General features: G+C 35.3%; 1 protein-coding gene across 9 annotated transcripts in view; it reads right to left on the bottom strand.

The window, feature by feature from the left end:
• LOC136025274 (octopamine receptor beta-2R-like) overlaps positions 1 to 18,558 on the bottom strand; it is a 146,017-nt gene that overhangs the window by 46,782 nt on the left and 80,677 nt on the right. For 2 of the 9 annotated variants that reach the window (XM_065701153.1, XM_065701143.1), the window contains exon 3: positions 8,431 to 8,523. The exons of 6 other annotated variants lie outside the window; for them this stretch is intronic. The gene's annotated coding sequence lies outside the window, so the exon portion shown is untranslated. Of the gene's footprint in view, positions 1 to 8,430; positions 10,316 to 18,558 lie in introns of those variants that run through there. One more of the 9 variants, XM_065701147.1, reaches the window with a different exon arrangement.

The raw sequence follows: 18,558 nt of genomic DNA, 5'->3' as shown, positions 1-18,558 counted from the left end.
TCAGAAACTAGGCAGGGAGAAATATTACATTTGAAATTAGTCACTAATGTTGATCTTTCGGTGCATTTATTCCACTAATTCAGTATCACCTATTTATTCTTTGGATTTATTAGGGCTTCCTGAGACTGGTCAGAGAAAAGAAAAAAAAAGTGACAGTTAATCCAATGTGCCATTAGTGATGAATTGATGTATTATTCCACTACGTCTTAAAAGCATTTGCGTAATTCTTTGGAGCTGGAGAGATTGAATCTTTAATTTCAAGAATTTTTTACGGATTCTTTTTTTTTATTTAATAAGATTTTATAAGGTATTTCAGCCGCAAAAAGGGACGGGAAACTGCTTCTCATAACCTCACTTGTAGGTGCCCTTGTGATTTAATCCACCGTTAGATAAGAATGCAATTAACATTTAAGACTTATAAATTTTCACGGATAATTTTCGAAGTTACTGTCTTGTCTTTAATATTTAACAGTCACAGAGATTATTATTATTATTATTTTTTTTTTTATGTTGTCTTACTCTGTCTTCCTGGCCATCACAGTACCTGTAGATGATTCCTTGGCAAAGCAGGTTTTCGATTTAGTGATTTCCTGCGCATGATTTCTAAAAGACTTTGTTGGTTCGTTTTCTTTCATTGCTATTCGTTTGCTATTAGTCTGTTTATCTGAATTGTGTCTACTTTTTACTGTTATATATAATATTAGATACAGTATTTTTTTTTCATTAGGCTAGTTATTGATATTTAACGGAATGCAATTCCATAGAAAAAAATGTCAAACAGACTCCAAGCTCTTGAAACTAAATGAAAGATAATAAATCAACTTTAATTATAAAAGTCTTCCCTAGTCATCTATGATTGATGGCCTAATTATCACCAATGGATAAAGGAACTAACGGTTTCAAATGTAAATGTATCATATCGCCTGAGTACTTATCTTCTAATTGATAAAGTACTTTGCTTTACCAATGGTATCTATTAGAAACTGAACAGGAATACAAATACTAATAACTATAAATAAATAACAAATATGTGCTTTATATAGAAGTATTAGCTAAACTGGGCACACCCAGGTAAGTGTGTCCTTTCAGCGAGTATAATCATGGGACATTCTAGAATATCTTAACGGAGTGAACGATTTCTAAAAGCCCAAGACTAATCAGGTAAAAAAGATTGAAACATGCCCAACTTCGCTACTAATACCTCTTTGCGAACAATGGGCTATTATATAATACAGCGCTTTCAACCCCTTAGGCTTTTAAAGGTTTTATAAACTCCGGAAGTGTACTTATTAGACTTTTCAACTTTTCTGAATCAAGTGGTCATCTAAGAATTTATATTCGATACCCTTTGGGTTTACACGCGTGCCCTGCAAAAAGGTATGGGAGGGAGTTTGGTTGTCCTTCAGTCAGTTTTGGCTCTTAAAAAGGACAGCAGAACTCCCAATTTGCAAATGAATGGGTCTCCTCCCTAATTTATACAAACACAACTTCCATACAAACCGATCAGGGGCAAAAAACGGATGGGAGTTACATGACGCTTAACTACAAAGCTAGTGTGTGATTCTGATATAAGATCCTACTGTTCCTTGAAAAACAGGACAAAGGGAAAATATATCCCTAAAGCAAGTGGTTTCTTTCCTAAGCCATAATATAATACAATCGGTTTTCCAGAACAGCTGAACAAGGCTATTCTTTTTTCTGATCAGATGGTAGTCACATATCGTAGGAAAGATTCATAAATGTACCCAGCCTTCATTCGAAAAATAATTTCAACAATGCCTTCATTTGCGTACTATTTGACTCACAAAAAGAAAAGAAGTGATTACACCTCATCGATGTCCGATTGTTTCCCCTACTTATATATCAAGACAAATGAGTTGCTTAAACAGTCTTTCTTGGCGAAAATCCAAATAGGCAATGAGACAATACTAAAGACGCCTTACAATCCCTATTCTTTATTGAGTTCTGAATCTACAAATCATTTTCTTTCCCATCTATTAAATGCGACACTAACATCATGCAATCAAAAGATTTCGGATATCCTTTTTCCATCCTTAGAGCAAATAATAAACCAGGTATTGGTTATCAATATACTACCAAATAGCCCATTTCTTCAGTTCCAGACTAAGAGAAAAAATAAAATGGAATTAAAACACACGTTTTCTGGTCCCAATGCAACTGTGTGAAGGGATAATACAGTTATTTCAGATTTCTAAATTTTTTATAATATGTTAGTTTTAAGCTCTGTACTCTCCTTCGCTCTATGCTTTGTTTGACCTGATTTTTTAAGCCTTTAATTTGTGGTATTTATGAAAATGATACTTTAGTCGTGCCTTGGTAGAATGAATAAATAGTTTTCCGTGAAAAGTATTTAGTTATTCAAATAGTTTTTAAGGTTTGTGAGCATAAAGTTTTGTGTAGCATAATAGTTTGAGATTGAGCTAGGGTGCCTTAACGAGGAAATTTAGAAATACAGATATGAATATTAGCGAAATCCAAGGGTACCCGCGGAAAATTTTCCAGGGGGGACACCAGAATATATAATATATAATAATGGAAACACTAGTAAATACAACAAAATATATATTCGCTTCGAGTTTGAAACTAAAACATCCCGAGTTACAGTACATAATTTTTTTACATAATTAAAGAAAAAGAATGAAAGCAGCTTTAAAAGGGGCAATTTAGAAAAAAAAATATACCGTTAAATTAAGCATGCATGAGCCGATATATGAGGACACTATAATAAGAAATGTTCAATTTTCCCTATAAAGGATGTGTTTTTCTTTTGTATTTTACTTTATTTCTTATTTTTTGCCAGAAGGATTGTATTCATCTTTTTGTTCACTTTGAAAAGCTTTATTTTCTATAGCTATGAATTATCAAGCGGTGAAACACATCGGTTTTTCGAATTAAATGAGACCCAAAATGAGTAGACACTAAATAAACAATCGTAGCAAACGTAGAGATAACAAGTATTAAGTGTGGATGAATAAGTAATTCTTAAAACAAAAAAAAAAAATTGAATGTTCAGTTCAAAGTTAAAACGAGGATAAATCACTACATACAGGAGTTTAGCCAATGCCTCCCTCCCGTCCCCTAACCGTAAAATTCTAAAGTATTTTCCATCAATTGTGCTCTACTCGTTTTGCGCTTCACTTATTCTTGAATTGTAACTTATGGTTAAAGATTTCTTTCAGTGTAATTTTTATGGCACTTGGCATTAACCAAGTGACATATAGCGATCGCAAATTCTGTCGGTCTTTCAGTATGTCTGTCTGTCTGTCGGTCCTGGTTTTGATAGTTTAGGCACTTCTAGATAAGCTAAGACGATGAAATTTTGCAGGCGTATCAGAGACCAGACCAGATTAAATTAGAAATCTCCGTTCCCCGATTCGACCAACGGGGAGGGGGAGTGGGGGGCAGTTAATGTGGAAAAATTAGAAAAAATGAGGTGTTTTTAACTTACGAAATGGTGATCAGATCTTAGTAAAATTCGATATTTAGAAGGATATCGTGTCTCAGAGCTCTTATTTCTAATCACGACCGAATCTGGTGACATTGGGGGGAGTTGGAGGGGGAAACCTAAAATTTTGGAAAACACTTAGATTGGAGGGGTCGGGATGAAACTTGGTGGAAAAAATAAGCACAAGTTCTAGATACATCATTGACATAACAACTGATCCGCTCTCTTTGGGGGAGTTGGGGGGAGGGTAATTTCTTATTAAGAAGGAACTCGTAACTCAAATCTCTTGTTTCAAATCCCGAATGGATCCAGTGTTATTGGAGGGAGTTGGGGGGGACCAGAAATCTTGGAAAAGGGTTAGAGTGGAAAGATCAGAATGAAACTTGGTGGGAAGAATAGGCACAAGTCTAATATACGCGACTGACATAATTGTAACAGATCCGTTCTCTTTGAGGGAGTTGGGAGGTGTTTAGTCGGAAAAATTAGAAAAAATTGAGGTATTTTTAACTTAAGAACGGGTGACCAGATCTTAATGAAATTTGATATTTAGAAGGAACTCATGATTCAGAGCTCTTATTTTAAATCCCGAACAGATCTGGTGACATTGGGGGAGCTGGATGGGGAAACCAGAAATCTTGGAAAACACCTAGAATCGAGAGATTGGGATGAAACTTGTTGGGTAGAATAAGCAAATATCGTAGAAACTTGATTGACGTAACTGGACTTATTTTAAAATTAAATAAAAAAAACAAGTTTTTTCAACTGAAAGTAAGGAGTGACATCAAAACTTAAAACGCACAGAAATTACTTCGTATATGAAAGAGGCTGCTTCCTCATCAACGCCCCGCTCTTTACGCTAAAGTTTGACTCTTTCTCTCAATTCTTCTTTCTAAAACAGTAAAAAACTTTAGCGTAAGGAGCGGGGCGTTGATGAGGAAGCAGCCTCTTTCATATACGAAGTAATTTCTGTGCGTTTTAAGTTTTGATGTCACTCCTTACTTTCAGTTGAAAAAACTTATTTTTTTTTTTTAATTTCTGAACGTTTTTGAATCAATGCATGTTTTGATTTTGGCTCTCCGCAGAGGAATGATCAAAACGAAATTTGCATATTTTTTTTTTGGCTCAATGGCTTTCTCATAATTTTGATCGAATGATTTTGAGAAAAAAAGAGCGGGGGACGAAGCCTAGTTGCCCCCCGAATTTTTGGTTAATTAAAAAGGCAACTAGAACTTTTAATTTTGTACGAATCTTTTTATTGGTAAAAGATTTACGTAACTTATAAATTAGCTTACGTAAAGAACTTTTGTATTCTCATGTTTTTATTACATATATGAGGGGATTCGCCCCATCGTCAGTACCTCGCTCTTTACACTAAAGCTTAAATTTTATCCCAATTCATTAAGAATGACCCCCTGAATCACAAAAGCCGTAGAATAAGTAGTTGAAATTACCGAAAATACTTTAGCGTAAAGAGCGAGGTATTAGAAGGAGGTGAGCCCCTCATATGGGTAATAATTTCTGTTTGTTTTAAGTTTTATTGCTGTTCCTTACTTCCAGCTGAAAAAGCTTTTTCACTTTTATTTTTTAATTGTTTTTTTTTAATAATGCTAGTAAATCCTGCTCTCCCTTCATGGAAATTTTCTTCTCCCATTACAAATTCTCGAAGGAAAGTTCCCCCAGCATATCCCCCTCTTCTCAACCCCTCCCCCAAACCAAAAAAATCCTCCTGAAAACGCATGTATACTTCCCAATAACCATTACTATATGTAAGCACAGGTCAAAGTTTGTAACTTGTTGCCCCTCCCACGGGGACTGTGGGGGAGTAAGTCGTCCCCAAAGACATAGTTATAAGGTTTTTCGACTACGCTGAATAAAATGGCTATCTCAGAATTTTGATCCGTTGACTTTGGGAAAATAATTAGCGTGGGAGGGGGCCTAGGTGCCCTCCAATTTTTTTGGTCACTTAAAAAGGGCACTAGAACTTTTCATTTCCGTTAGAATGAGCCCTCTTGCAACATTCTAGGACAACTGGGTCGATACGATCACCCCTGGGGAAAAAAAAAAAAAACAAAAAAAAAAAAAAAACAAATAAACACGCATCCGTGATCTGCCTTCTGGCAAAAAATGCAAAATTCCACATTTTTGTAGATAGGAGCTCGAAACTTCTACAGTAGGGTTCTCTGATACGCTGAATCTGATGGTGTGATTTTCGTTAAGATTCTATGACTTTTAGGGGGCGTTTCCCCCTATTTTCTAAAATAGCGCAAATTTTCTCAGGCTCGTAACTTTTGATGGGTAGGACTAAACTTGATGAAACTTATATATTTAAAACCAGCATTAAAATGCGATCCTTTTGATGTAGCTATTGGTATCAAAATTCCATTTTTTAGAGTTTTGGTTACTATTGAGCCGGGTCGCTCCTTACTACAGTTCGTTACCACGAACTGTTTGAAAACCCGACCGGCATTAAGCCTCTGTTTATTGTTCGTTTTAAGTTTTAACTAAATATCCTGTTTAATTTTACTTGTTGTAAGATTTATTTATTTTTATAGATTATTAGCTGTTGTCTCTATGCTTGCTATGATTGTTTATTTGATTTCTGTTTGTTTTGGGTGTCTATTTTTTCTTTAAAAGTAATTTCTGGTCGTTTCAAGTTACAATTATCATAGAAATTTATTTCCGCTTGTCCTAAGTGTAATATGGCTATTCAAACGTCTGTGAAAAACTTCTGTTTTAGATTTTTTTTTATTTATTTATATAAATGCTGACATGATTGTTGGTTTTGGATGATTAAACTTTATTTTGAAAAGTAAATATAACAAATAGGATTTTCATATTGAGGTGTCGTATGAATGCTAAATTTTGATTTAAAGATTCCTTTTTGAGGGACACGTATCTCTCCTATTATTTAAAATAATCCTGAGTATGCTATTAAAAACATATAGAAATTAAAATTAAAGAAATGACCTTTTTAAATTGTCAGGAAAGAGTGGCATTAAACAATAAAAAGAACATAATTATTCTGTATACGAGGATGGGTGTTGCTTCATCAACTTCTCACTCTTTACACGGATGTTTGACTTTGTATTCTAATTATTTAAGAGAAACTCCTCAAACACACGGGCCGTTGTTTCCGAATAATATTTTACTTAAAGCAAAATCAAACTTTTGCGTAAAGAGTGAGGGGCTATGAAGGAGGCAGCCACCCTCGTATAAGGAATAATTTATGTTAATTTGAAGTTTTTATTAAACAAAAAAATTAAAATGTTATTTTTAAACAAGTTAAAACAACAAAAACATTAAGACTTGAAACAACAGTTAATATTCCGTATATGAGGAGGGTTGCTCCTTCCTCAACCCTTGCTCTATATGTGAAAGTTTAAAAGTTCTTAAAAGATACTTCTCAATCGAATTCAATATGTTTAAGCAGTGTTGATTCTAACGAAAAGTCAAACTTTAGCGTAAGAACCAAGGGATGTTGCTCCTTATTTTCAACTGAAAAAACATCTAATAAAATCTAGGTTCAGTCCTTTTTTCAAATTATGCAAGGAAATACCCCCCTTAATGTGAAATTTTTCCTGGAAAATTCTCTCTGCAAACTTTTCTTCCCATGGAAAATGTTGTTAGTGGAAAAATCCACCCACGGAAGAAAAATTCCTCCAAAATAATATTCGTGTATTTCCGAATAAACAACTACATGCAAACAATGGACAAATCACATAACTTACAGCCCTTTCCATAGGGATTTTAGGCAAAGACGTAGACGTTGTTGTTTGTTTGAAAGTTGTTGTTTTTTGTAAAAAAAGAAGAAAACGTCACTTTGCTGCAAATTAATATTATTGGTTGCTCAAACATTGGATTATAATTTTTAATTTTTGGTAGAATGAGCCGTCTCTTGATTTTCAGGCATTAATGGTTCGACTTGCTCACCTAATGGAAAAATATGAACAAACACATATCCTTGATGTTCTTTCGTCAAAAGAAGTAAACGTAAAACAACACATTTTTTTACATGAAACCTCGAATCCCCCTCCCCCCATTAATTAAATGGCTTAGCTATGTGCTAGGTTTGACAGTGAAATTTTCATCGAGATCACTTGCCTTCGTGGGGGTGCTTCCCTTTTTTGAAAATATAATTTTCAAAAGCATATTTTCTCAAGATCGTAGCTTATGGTGAGTAATTATTAAACTCGATGAAATTTGAATATCTAGAATCATCATGGAAGATTGGTTCTTGTGTATATTCTTATCCAAACCCTTTTTTCTTAAAGTTTTGGTTACTATAAGCCCATAGTCTCTTCTTGTTTACAGATTGTAAGCACACACTACTTGATAGCCTAACCTTTTCACAAGTTGAAGATGGCAAAAGACCAATTTTCGAATATTGCCTAACATAGCATAGATGTTTCTCAAAGACAAACAGTAAGCAAAGCGATAACGTGACCTTTTTTTGGGGATTTTCTTTTTCCGTAGCATTAGTAAGTAGCGACTCACCCATCCGGGAAAAAAATATCACTTTTCCTGTGGTTGAATAATCTTTTCTTCCATTAGGGAAAATTTAGTAGGCAGGCGATAAAAAAGGGAACCTTTGGGGAAATTCTTGGCTACTTAATAGCAAGATAAAAATGAAAATTTTATAAATCATCTACAAGACATCACCTCTTTGCACGTTATCCTCGCAGTTGAAAAAATAGAAATTAAAATAACGATAAGACGTTTTTTTATGTTTAAAGCCAATAGGATGAAATCAATTGTAAATTGCGCTTGAATACAATTTTTTTTATACAGGGGTGTTTATGAGGTTTTGTAGTCTCGGATCTTATACAAAATTGACATTTTGAATACAAACCCTTAAGAAACATTCAGATGGTCTTGTCACTATATCCTTTGTCAAAGTTAAACATAAACAAACAAAGAAAAAAATTTCTGGGTATAAATTCAACATAGTAAAAGATAATATATACCTTATTTTATTCTTTTCTCCAAGGTTCACTCAATGAAAATGATTCTGTGGAACACATAAATCTCATAACAAAGTACGAAAACAAACTTATAATCTAAAAAAAAGTATTATCATTTGGTTTGTTACGCAAAATTTTGTCACTGAACATTGGTAGCTATTTATACACAAGATTTGGTAATCAACCCTCAAGTTCAGAAATGAATATGCAGAATCATCATGTACTGTAGGTTTTTTGCAAAAATTGGAAAACTTGAAACTCAAGTAATACCTGCGCACTTTTTTTGTACGGGTACTTATCGTTTGATACTTAGGTACACAACTTTAAAGTGTTTGGTGCTTATAAGGTACTTATAAAGCTTATAATCTTGCAAACATATCAATATTTGCTATGTTATGCAAAATTTCGTCTATGAACTATTGGTCTTTTTTTAAATTCAGATATAAATGTGCAGAATAGCCATGCAATAACCGTTTTTGAGAAATTTCTAAACTTGAAACTCAAGTTTGACCTCCGCACTTTTGTCACTGGTGCTTTTGGATACTCTCTAAGCATCTAAGTATCTTAATTATAAATGTACATTTTAAAAGGTTTATTACTTCATAATTGAATAGAGGTTCAAAAGGAATGGCGTAATTACTTGCCCCATTTGAAAAAATGAGGCTTTTAAATATTAAATAAAAAATAAAGGATTCTCTACCGTGGCTAATGAGCAACATTAAAACTTAAAGTGAACACAAATAATTATGTATCTGAAAATGGATTCTCCCTTCTTTACTTCATGTTCTTTAGGACGTGAAATTTGCTAGTGATTTATCACAAGTAATTTTGAGTACAAAATCACACCTAGGGATCATATTAAGCGTTTTACTTGTCGATCTCTTTAAAAAGAAATTTGCATGGAAAGTTTTGTTTTGTTTAAAGTGAATTTGTAGTAATAAGCCATTCCATGTTTATGGTATCGTGGAAATAGTTTTTAGTCCATTAAAACTGATCATCAAACAGTTCTTGGTAACAAACTATAAGTAAGGATCAACCTGGCTCAAGAATAACCAAAACTGTAAAATATGGAATTTTTATATTAATAGATATATAAAAAAAATTGGCTTGTTATAATGATTTCAAATATATAGGTTTCATTAAGTTTAGTCTTATACATTAAGGGCTACGAGCCTGAGAAAATTTGCCTTATTTTCGAAAAAAGGGGAAAACCCCCTTGTTTTTGTTCCATTTTGTTCCAGGAGCCATTTCGTTCATCATAATTGAGAGGCTTAGTAGCCGTGCCTTTGGATGTAACAAGACCCACCACAACCCCAAGGGAAAAGTCCTTAGGGTTATATAATTTCTCCATTGTTTCAGCATAGTATTTGTTTTTGGGAAAAATGTGTACATTTTCGTATGGGGGAAGGAGACGAATTTTCTACTGGGAGTTTTTCCACGGAGGAATTTTTCGTGAGGAGGGTAGTTTCTAGGGGGTGAACTTATCAGGGGAAATTATCCACAGGGGAAATTTCTCAGGATTTGACAGCAACATGTGAGATATAAAAAACGATCCCCAGCAGCTTTGGAGGAGGCTTTCAAAGCTTATATCAAGTTCCTCCTTGCAATCCAATCCTATCGATGTCGCTTCAAGGGAAAGACATATTTCTTCGCTTTTCTGTGATGATCCTCCTCCGGTTGAAGCTACTTATAAAAAAGGCCTCCTCCACCATATTTAAAAGCTTGAACACCGGAGGAACTTCGTCATTGTTACACCTTAAATAGTGAAGAAGACGAAACCGCCATCCCATATCAAACAAACACAACTTAGAAGCAATAACGATTTTTTTTTTTTTTTTTTTTTTTTTTTTTTTTTTTTTTTTTTTTTTTTTTTTAAGACAGTGGAGTTCAATTCAGAGAATATTCCGGTCATGTATAAGGGCTGTCTTTAGAAAAACCCCAGAAACATATATATATATATATATATATATATATATATATATATATATATATATATATATATATATATATATATATATATATATATATATATATATATTTCTGGTGTTGTGCTAAAAATGACCCTTGGACATAGAGCCGAAATATTCATTGAATTGAATTCGACTGTCTTAAAAAAAAAACCTGATGTAGCCCAGGATTCAAAGGGGTGCAAACTGAGCAGCTTCTATACGCTACCCCACTTCTTATACAGTATTTATCACTATTATTTCGGACTTGTATTTCTCAAAGATACACTTCAACAGCTTTTTCGGAAGGTCTTGGTACCTGTGTCTTAAAGAAGGGGAAAAACCCAAAGGTTTGTGAATCGTACAGACCAACCACTATTTGCTCCATAATTAGTAGGCTTTTTGAAATGCTTTTTTGGAAAGCTTGGGTGTCCAAAACGCACACACAGCTTTTTTGCTATTTTAGACCGCTAAAGGATATTGAAAAAGAATGTGTATGTGTGTGCAATCGGTATTTCAAAGGCGTTCGATTCCATTATCCATTCACATGCTATTTTTCTCTATTGAGAAGTGGAATAAACCCTTTTCTCTGCCGTCTCTTATGGAGTTGGTATGGTAATACGTCCATAAGGGTGCGGCAAGGTAGCCAGCTGACGCAAATACATTTGTGTTCAGAAAGGTGTAGAACAAGGCTCTGTGCTTAGTCCAACTCTTTTCAATAATATAATCTGAGCCGTTATTAAAAATGTCCCTCCATTTCTAATTGAGCCCCATGTTAATGTCAGCCACCTCTGTTACGACGACGATATCCTTTTATTATCAGATGGTCTCCAGGTTCCCAAAAATACAGTTCATACAGTTTGCTCTGGTCTTAATGAGATTATTCTTCAAGTCGCCTTCTCTAAAACTGAGCTTCTCGTCTACGGTTTGTCTCAACAACCTTCCGTTACTATCATTTTTTGCCCAGAAACTACTTTTGCAACTAAATTTTTTGGGTCCCCCGTTCGGACCAAATGTTCAAAATACTAAAACACTCGTTATCTCGGCGTTTAAAGAAAAGCTTAGAAAATTGTATGGGCTGCTTGCTCGAGTTAAAGGTCAGTTTAACAAAATAAACCCGGACAGGCTTTACAACGCTTTTTTTGCACCGCTTATCTTCTTCTTGGTCCCTTTGTGGAGTTTTTTCACAATATCTGAGTGGGAGAAAATTATATCTTTATTCTTCCGTTTTTGCAAATATCTTCTGCAACTTCCACTTTGGACTCGCAACCAGTACTTTTCGAGTAGATATGGCGTTTTCAATATTTCCTCAAAAATGGACCAGTTTGGAGATAAGTTCCACAAGGGTCGAGAAAATATTGTCGACTTTCCGCTTAATTGTTTTGCTAAACTGTGTTGCTTCAATATCTGAGATGTTGTTTGTTTTTTATGCGTTTTTCCTTGTTTATTGTTTCCATTTTTATTTTATTTTTCAGTATTTTTACACTCCTCTAAGTTTATCTTAGAATATTGCAAATCCTCTTTTTTGATAAATTGGATGCATGTTGTGCCTTTTGATTTAGTATGAGATACCCCTCAACATTTTCCAAGGATTCACTTTAATACCTTTTCCCTGTCCAGATCCTTCCAGAATCAAATATTTCCAGTTTTCCTATTGACAAACCCTTCATTTAATTCATGTACAATTAATGTAAACAAATAAACAATCATGTAATTTTCTGCAAATATTGCAGATCCTCCTCTTTGATAAACTGGATGCACGTAGTACTTTGGATTTAGTATAACATACCCCTCAACATTTTCCAAGATTTTACCTTAACACCCTTACCCTTTCCAGATACACCCAGAATCAAACATTTCCCCTTTTCCTATTGACAACCCCTTCATGTAAGCAATGGGAAAACTACATAAAGTAAAAGCCTTGCCCTGGGGCTAGGTTACCCTTGATCAAACATGTCTTCTTTTCCAACGATAAAAAAACAACAGTTCTTTTTTAACTGAAAGTAAGGTTGAAAAAAAATTGTTTGTTGAAAAAATTGTTTTCTTATTTAATTTCTGATCGTTCTTAAAGTAACTCCAGGAAATTTGGCTCCATCCCCACGGAAAAATCCCGCTCCCCACCGAAATATCCTCTGGATCTTAAATTCTGGTGAAAATATACCCCGAACAATTACCCTTAACACCTCCACGCGTAAAATTGAGTCTGTAAAGAGAAAGTAAGACATATAAAGAAATTTCGTATAGGAATTCTGGCAAATTTCCCTAGTGTAAAATCTTCCCCTGAAGAGTTCACCTCCTGAAAACTTCCTTCTCTATGGAAAATTCTCGTGAAAAATCTTCCCAGCAGAAAATTAGTCCTCCCCACCTGTACAATTTATGGGTAGGCTTTATAACTTAAAGACCTTCCCCAGGTCTGTGGGGGGCCCTGTTAACTCAAAAGATATTGTTGTTGGGTCATTCAACTATGCTGAACAAAATAGCTATCTCAGAATTTTGATCGTACGATTTTGGCAGATAAAATGGTGTGGGAGTGGGGCTAGCTGCCCTCAAGGCTTCCTTCATGGCTGTATAAAAATTTTGACCTAATACGTTTTGGGGAAAAGGGTGATGGGGAGGGGTTGCCCTTTAATCACTTTGGACTCTTAAAAATGAAACTAGAACTTTCGATTGCCAATCGAAACACCCCCTCCAAAGTCTAGCTTATACGAACAACCCCTCAACAAAACTTTATATGGCATTTAACAATGGAAAGTCGCATAAGTTACAGCCCTTGCCTTGGGTGCTGGAGAGATTTTAAAACCCCTGAGTTATAATTATTTGACCCTCAGACTATTCTGAACAAGATGGTTATCTTAAAGTTTTCAACGCATGCACTTGTGGAAAAGGGTGTGAGAGGGGGGGGGGACTGGTTACCCTCCTTAAACTTTCGACACTTAAAAAGGGCACTATATCTCGATTTTTTAATAAAATTAGCCCCCTCCAAAATTTCCACGACCAAACTTACAACCTCATATTTTAACCATGGGCAACTTTTTGCCCTTGCCTGGAGGACGGGGGAGGATTATCGAACACAGAACCTTAGTCACTTGGCGTTTCGACAATTTTGAACAAAATGGCTAGCTCAAAATCTTGATCAGAAGCATTTGGGAGAAAAGGGTGAGAGAGGAAGGTTACATTCCGATTACTATTAAGTCTTAAAAAGGGAACTAAAATCATATATTTCCAAATGAATGAGCCTCATCCGAAGTTTCTATGACCATCCCTTCCATTAAATCCGTACATGTTAACAGTGAGAAACTAGCACAACTTATAGCCCTCGCCCTGAGGGTTGAGGAGGGTTGCTAACCAAGGAGGTATAGTTATTTGATCTTTGAGCTATTTTCGACAAAATGGCTATCTAAAACTTTGATCAAATGCATTTGGGAAAAAGAAGATATGGGGGGCTAGTTGCCCTCCAATTTTTTTTTAGTCTTAAAAATGGAACTAGAACTTTCGATTTCCAATCGAATGATCCCCCCTCCAAAGTGTATAGGACCACCTTTCAATAAAAACCTTATATGCCCTCGGGGCCGAACTTACTACACTTGCCCTTGGGCTTTGGGGAGTTATGTAAACTTCGGAGGCATTTTTATATGATCTTTGATCACTTAAAACTCTTAAGAAAAGAGCTAGAACTGTCTATATCCAATTAATTGAGATTTTTTCAAACTGGAGCCATTTTTAAATGATCTTTGGGACTATTTTGAACAAAATGGCTATCGCAAAATTTCGATTAGATACATTTGAAAAAAAAGAACAGGGCGTTGGAGAACTTTCAGTTTCCAATCAATTGTTTCTCTTTCAAAGTTTACACGACTACACCTACCATAAGAACCTCATATGCACCCGAAGCGTAACTTACCAGCCTTGCCCCCTGTCTTTGTTTTTTTTTTAACTGGAGGCATTTTTAAATGATCTTTGGGGCTGTTTTGCACAAAATGGCTATCGCAAAATTTCGATTAGATACATTTGAAAAAAAAAACAGGGCGTTGGGGGGAGGTCTAGATACCTTTCTGTCACTTATGACTCTTAAAAGGGGAATTGGAGCTTTGAATTTCCAATCAAATGAGCCTCCTTGAAAGTTTATAAGATAAGATTTATTGCAAAAAAGCCTGCAGGCCATTGGAACACAGAATACAGTCTACAAACGAAGCTCAGGAACAAAATACAACTTAAGGAGGAGAAAAAACGCACGGGTTCAACATGATTGCCTGCAAACACCAATCATAAAAACACTAACAAGCTATCCCCTCAAACATGATTCCCTAGGTTTAATCCATAAGCGAAGAAAATTGTACAACTGTTTAATAGCACATGCGTTCCTCTCAGCCAAACGCTTGTTCAAAAGTCCATTCCGTAACTCAGAAAGCTCTTTACACTCGGATACAAAATGAAATAAGTTTCCATTACAACTTCCACACATAGGGCAAAAGTAGGGGCCAGCCGTCATCCTAACCTTTGGCAAAACTTACCTTCTCTCACCTGAATCGAAACTATCCTCCCTTACCAACAAAACATTTTTCAAATCCTCTTTATTCAACCCAAATTTGAAATAAACATCCCCCCCCAATTTTTAGCTTGGGAGTAGAACCTCTAAGACATAGATTGGTCTTTATGAGCTTGCCAATCTTGGGTTTTTGGGTCATTTAAGGTTTACTAGACTTCCTTCCATACTGAGACGCTTTCACCCATTGGGCTTTTTCCTTCCTTCCACATCTCCGAAAGGCCACAAAGCTCCAGTATTTTCTTGACTTGATTTGGCCACGAATCACGTCTACCGTCCTTCAAGCTCTACAAATAAGCTGCCTTAAGAAGCCGAACTCTTGGTAGTCGTATTATCTTCTCCCGGAATTTCACCATTCTAACCAATCTAACAGTCCTTAAGGTAAAAAGTCCTAAGTCTTCTTTCAGTACCACTGAACTAAATGAATCCTTCAAGTATAAGAATCTCTAAAAATATCTTAGCTGAACTATTTCTAGCTTAGCTGTTTTAGGAAAGCCCCAAACCTCAGAACCCCAATGTAGACGAGAAGCTACTTCTGTCTTGAAAACTCTTTTCTGGATCTTCAGGTCAGCTGGCTGACCTAAATGACTTCTTAAAAGCATATTCATTAGCCTATTACCTCTAAAATTACAATCAAACAGTTCGTGGTAACGAACTGTAGTAAGGGGCGACCCGACTCAATAGTAACCGAAACTCTAAAAAATGGAATTTTTATAACAATAGTTACATCAAAAGGATTGCATTTTAATGCTGATATTGTATATATAAGTTTAATTAAGTTTAGACTTACCCATCAAAAGTTACGAGCCTGAGATAATTTGCCTTATTTTAGAAAATAGGGGAAAACACCCCTTAAAAGTCATAGAATCTTAACGAAAATCTCACATGAGATTCAGCGTATAGGGAACCCTACAATGGCAGTTTCAAGCTCCTATCTACAAAAATGTGGAATTTTGCATTTTTTGCCACAAGACGGATCACGGATGTGTGTTTATTTGTTTGTTTGTTTTTTTCCCCAGGGGATATCGTATCGACCCAGTGATCCTAGAATGTCGTTTAAGGGCTCATTCTAACGGAAATTAAATTTTCTAGTGACCTTTTTTTAAGTGACCAAAAAATTGGAGAGCACCTAAGCCCCCTCCCTCGCTCATTTTTCCCCAAAATCACCGGATCAAAATTCTGAGATAGACATTTTATTCAGCATAGTCGAAAAGTCTAATAATTATGTCTTTCAGGATAACTTACTCCCCCACAGTACCCGTGGGAGGGGCTAAAAGTTACAAACTTTGACCAGTGTTTACACATAGTAATGGTTATTGGGAAGTGTACAGACGCTTTCAGGTGGATTTTTTTGGTGGTGGTGGGGGGGGGGGTTGAGGGTAGGGGGTTATTCAGGGGGAGATCTCCGTGGAGGAATTTGTTACGGGGGAAGAAAATTTTCATAAAAGGGGTGCAAGATTTTTTAGCATTTTTTAAAGAACAATGAAAAAATAAAAATAATTTAATAAATGAAAAAGTTTTTTCAACTGAAAGTAGAGAGCAGCATTAAAACTTAAAACGAACAGAAATTATTACACATGTGAGGGGTTCACTTCCTCCTAATGCCTCGCTCTTTAAGCCATTGTAATTTTATTAATTTTAACTATTTATTCTTCGTCCTTTGTGATTCAGGGGTCATTCTTAAGGAATTAGGACAAAATTTATGCTTTAGCGTAAAGAGCGAGGTATTGACGAAAGCGTGACCCCCCCCCTCATATAAGTAATAAAAAATACGAATGTAGAAGTTCGTTTCGTAAGTTAATTCTTAAGTAATGTATATTTTTACTAATAAAAACGTTCGTAAAAAATTAAAAGTTCTAGTTGCCTTCTTAAATAGCCAAAAATTGGATGGTAACTAGACCTACTCCCCCACTTCTTTTTTCTCAAAATCGTCCGATCAAAGCTATGAGAAAGCCATAAAAATAAAATGATATGCAGATTTCGTTTTAATTATCCATGTGCGGAGAGCCAAAATCAAAACATGCATTAATTCAAAAACGTTCAGAAATTAAATAAAAAAACAAGTTTTTTTTAACTGAAAGTATAGAGCGATATTAAAACTTAGAACGAACAGAAATTACTCCGTATATGAAAGGGGCTGTTCCTTCCTCAACGCCCCGCTCTTTACGCTAAGGTTTTTTACTGTTTTAAAAAGTACAATTGAGAGAAAGAGTCAAACTTTAGCGTAAAGAGCGAGGCGTTGAGGAAGGAACAGCCCCTTTCATATACGGAGTAATTTCTGTTCGTTTTAAGTTCTGATATCGCTCCTTACTTTCAGTTAAACAAACTTGTTTTTTTTATTAAATCATCTACCTGCCTAGACATCCACTTAATGCGCTAAACTTAACACCCAATTAAACAAATTCTCCTTTAACCTCTAACATCATTCCTCCAACATTAAAATGAACCTCAGAGTCAACAGCCCCTTTGCCCCTTAAATACTAAAACTACTGACTTCTTAACGTTCAAATGTAGGATCTTCTTTTCTAAATAATTTTTTTTTTTATTTTTTATTAAATTGTCTCCGGAAATTATCTCTAATATCCGCCATTAGAGCTATGTCATCCGCGAATAACATACATGATAGCCTAAATCAATTAAAAGATACATAAGGGGCTCCATTACTTTTCATAAGACTATCTAAATCATTAACAAACAGGGAGAAAACCTTGGGAGATAAAGGACATCCTTGTTTCACACCCATATGAGCCATAATCAGTCTAAAAAAAAATTCCCTTAAACTTCACAACAAATTTCACCCTCCAATACATATCTGCTATTATTGCTACAAAACAAGACGGCAAGCCTATTTCTAACAGACTTTCTATTAACAATCTCCTATTTATCGAGTCAACCGCACTTTTCAGGTATAAAAGGGCTACGAATAGCTGACTATTTTTCCCTCTAGCATATTTCCTTCTCAGTATATCCTAAGTAAAAATATGGTCAACAGTGCTGAATGTCGATCTGAATCCCACTTGGATGGGGCTAAGTATTTCCTCCTCATCTAACCAATCTCTTAGCCTAAAATCCAGAACTTTACTAAACAGTTTACTTACCACATTTCCTATAAAGAAAGACCTAAAATTTTCATGTAACTTCCTATTACCTCTCTTAAAAAGAGGCACTGCTACCGAAGTGTCCCATGAGCGAAGCCAACAAGCCTTCTCCGCTACAAACGAGAAAATTGCGGCCAACATGGGTATCAAAGTTATCCTTCCTAACCTCAAGGCCTTTGTAGATATGCCATCTGTTCCCGGACACGAATTACCATTCATCTTTTTCAACGGTTCTCAAATTTCTTGTTGAGACACAGGTCTAATTAAATCGTAATCATTCTGTCTTAAAGGATATTTTTCCGTCCCTAGACCTAACTCTGTATCCTTTAACCTATTTGACTCCTTCGCCCTGATATATTCTGACTCCCCTTTTTCAAATAATCTGTCCATGCCTCAACTTGTGGGACATCCTCTCTCATTCCTGGGCCCTTGATTGAACATTTAAATACCGACCAAAACTCTTTAGGGTTATTCATACCATAAGCTTTCTTAATTTCCTCATTAATCTTCACCTGCCTCTTTCTTTTTAACTCTTTTAGCCCTA

The sequence above is a fragment of the Artemia franciscana genome, chromosome 3 (assembly GCF_032884065.1).
Source record: "Artemia franciscana chromosome 3, ASM3288406v1, whole genome shotgun sequence".
NCBI classification, from domain to species: Eukaryota; Metazoa; Arthropoda; class Branchiopoda; order Anostraca; family Artemiidae; genus Artemia; species Artemia franciscana.
The sequence above is the reverse complement of the archived record's forward strand: the minus strand, read 5'-3'. Positions and strand labels throughout refer to the sequence as shown.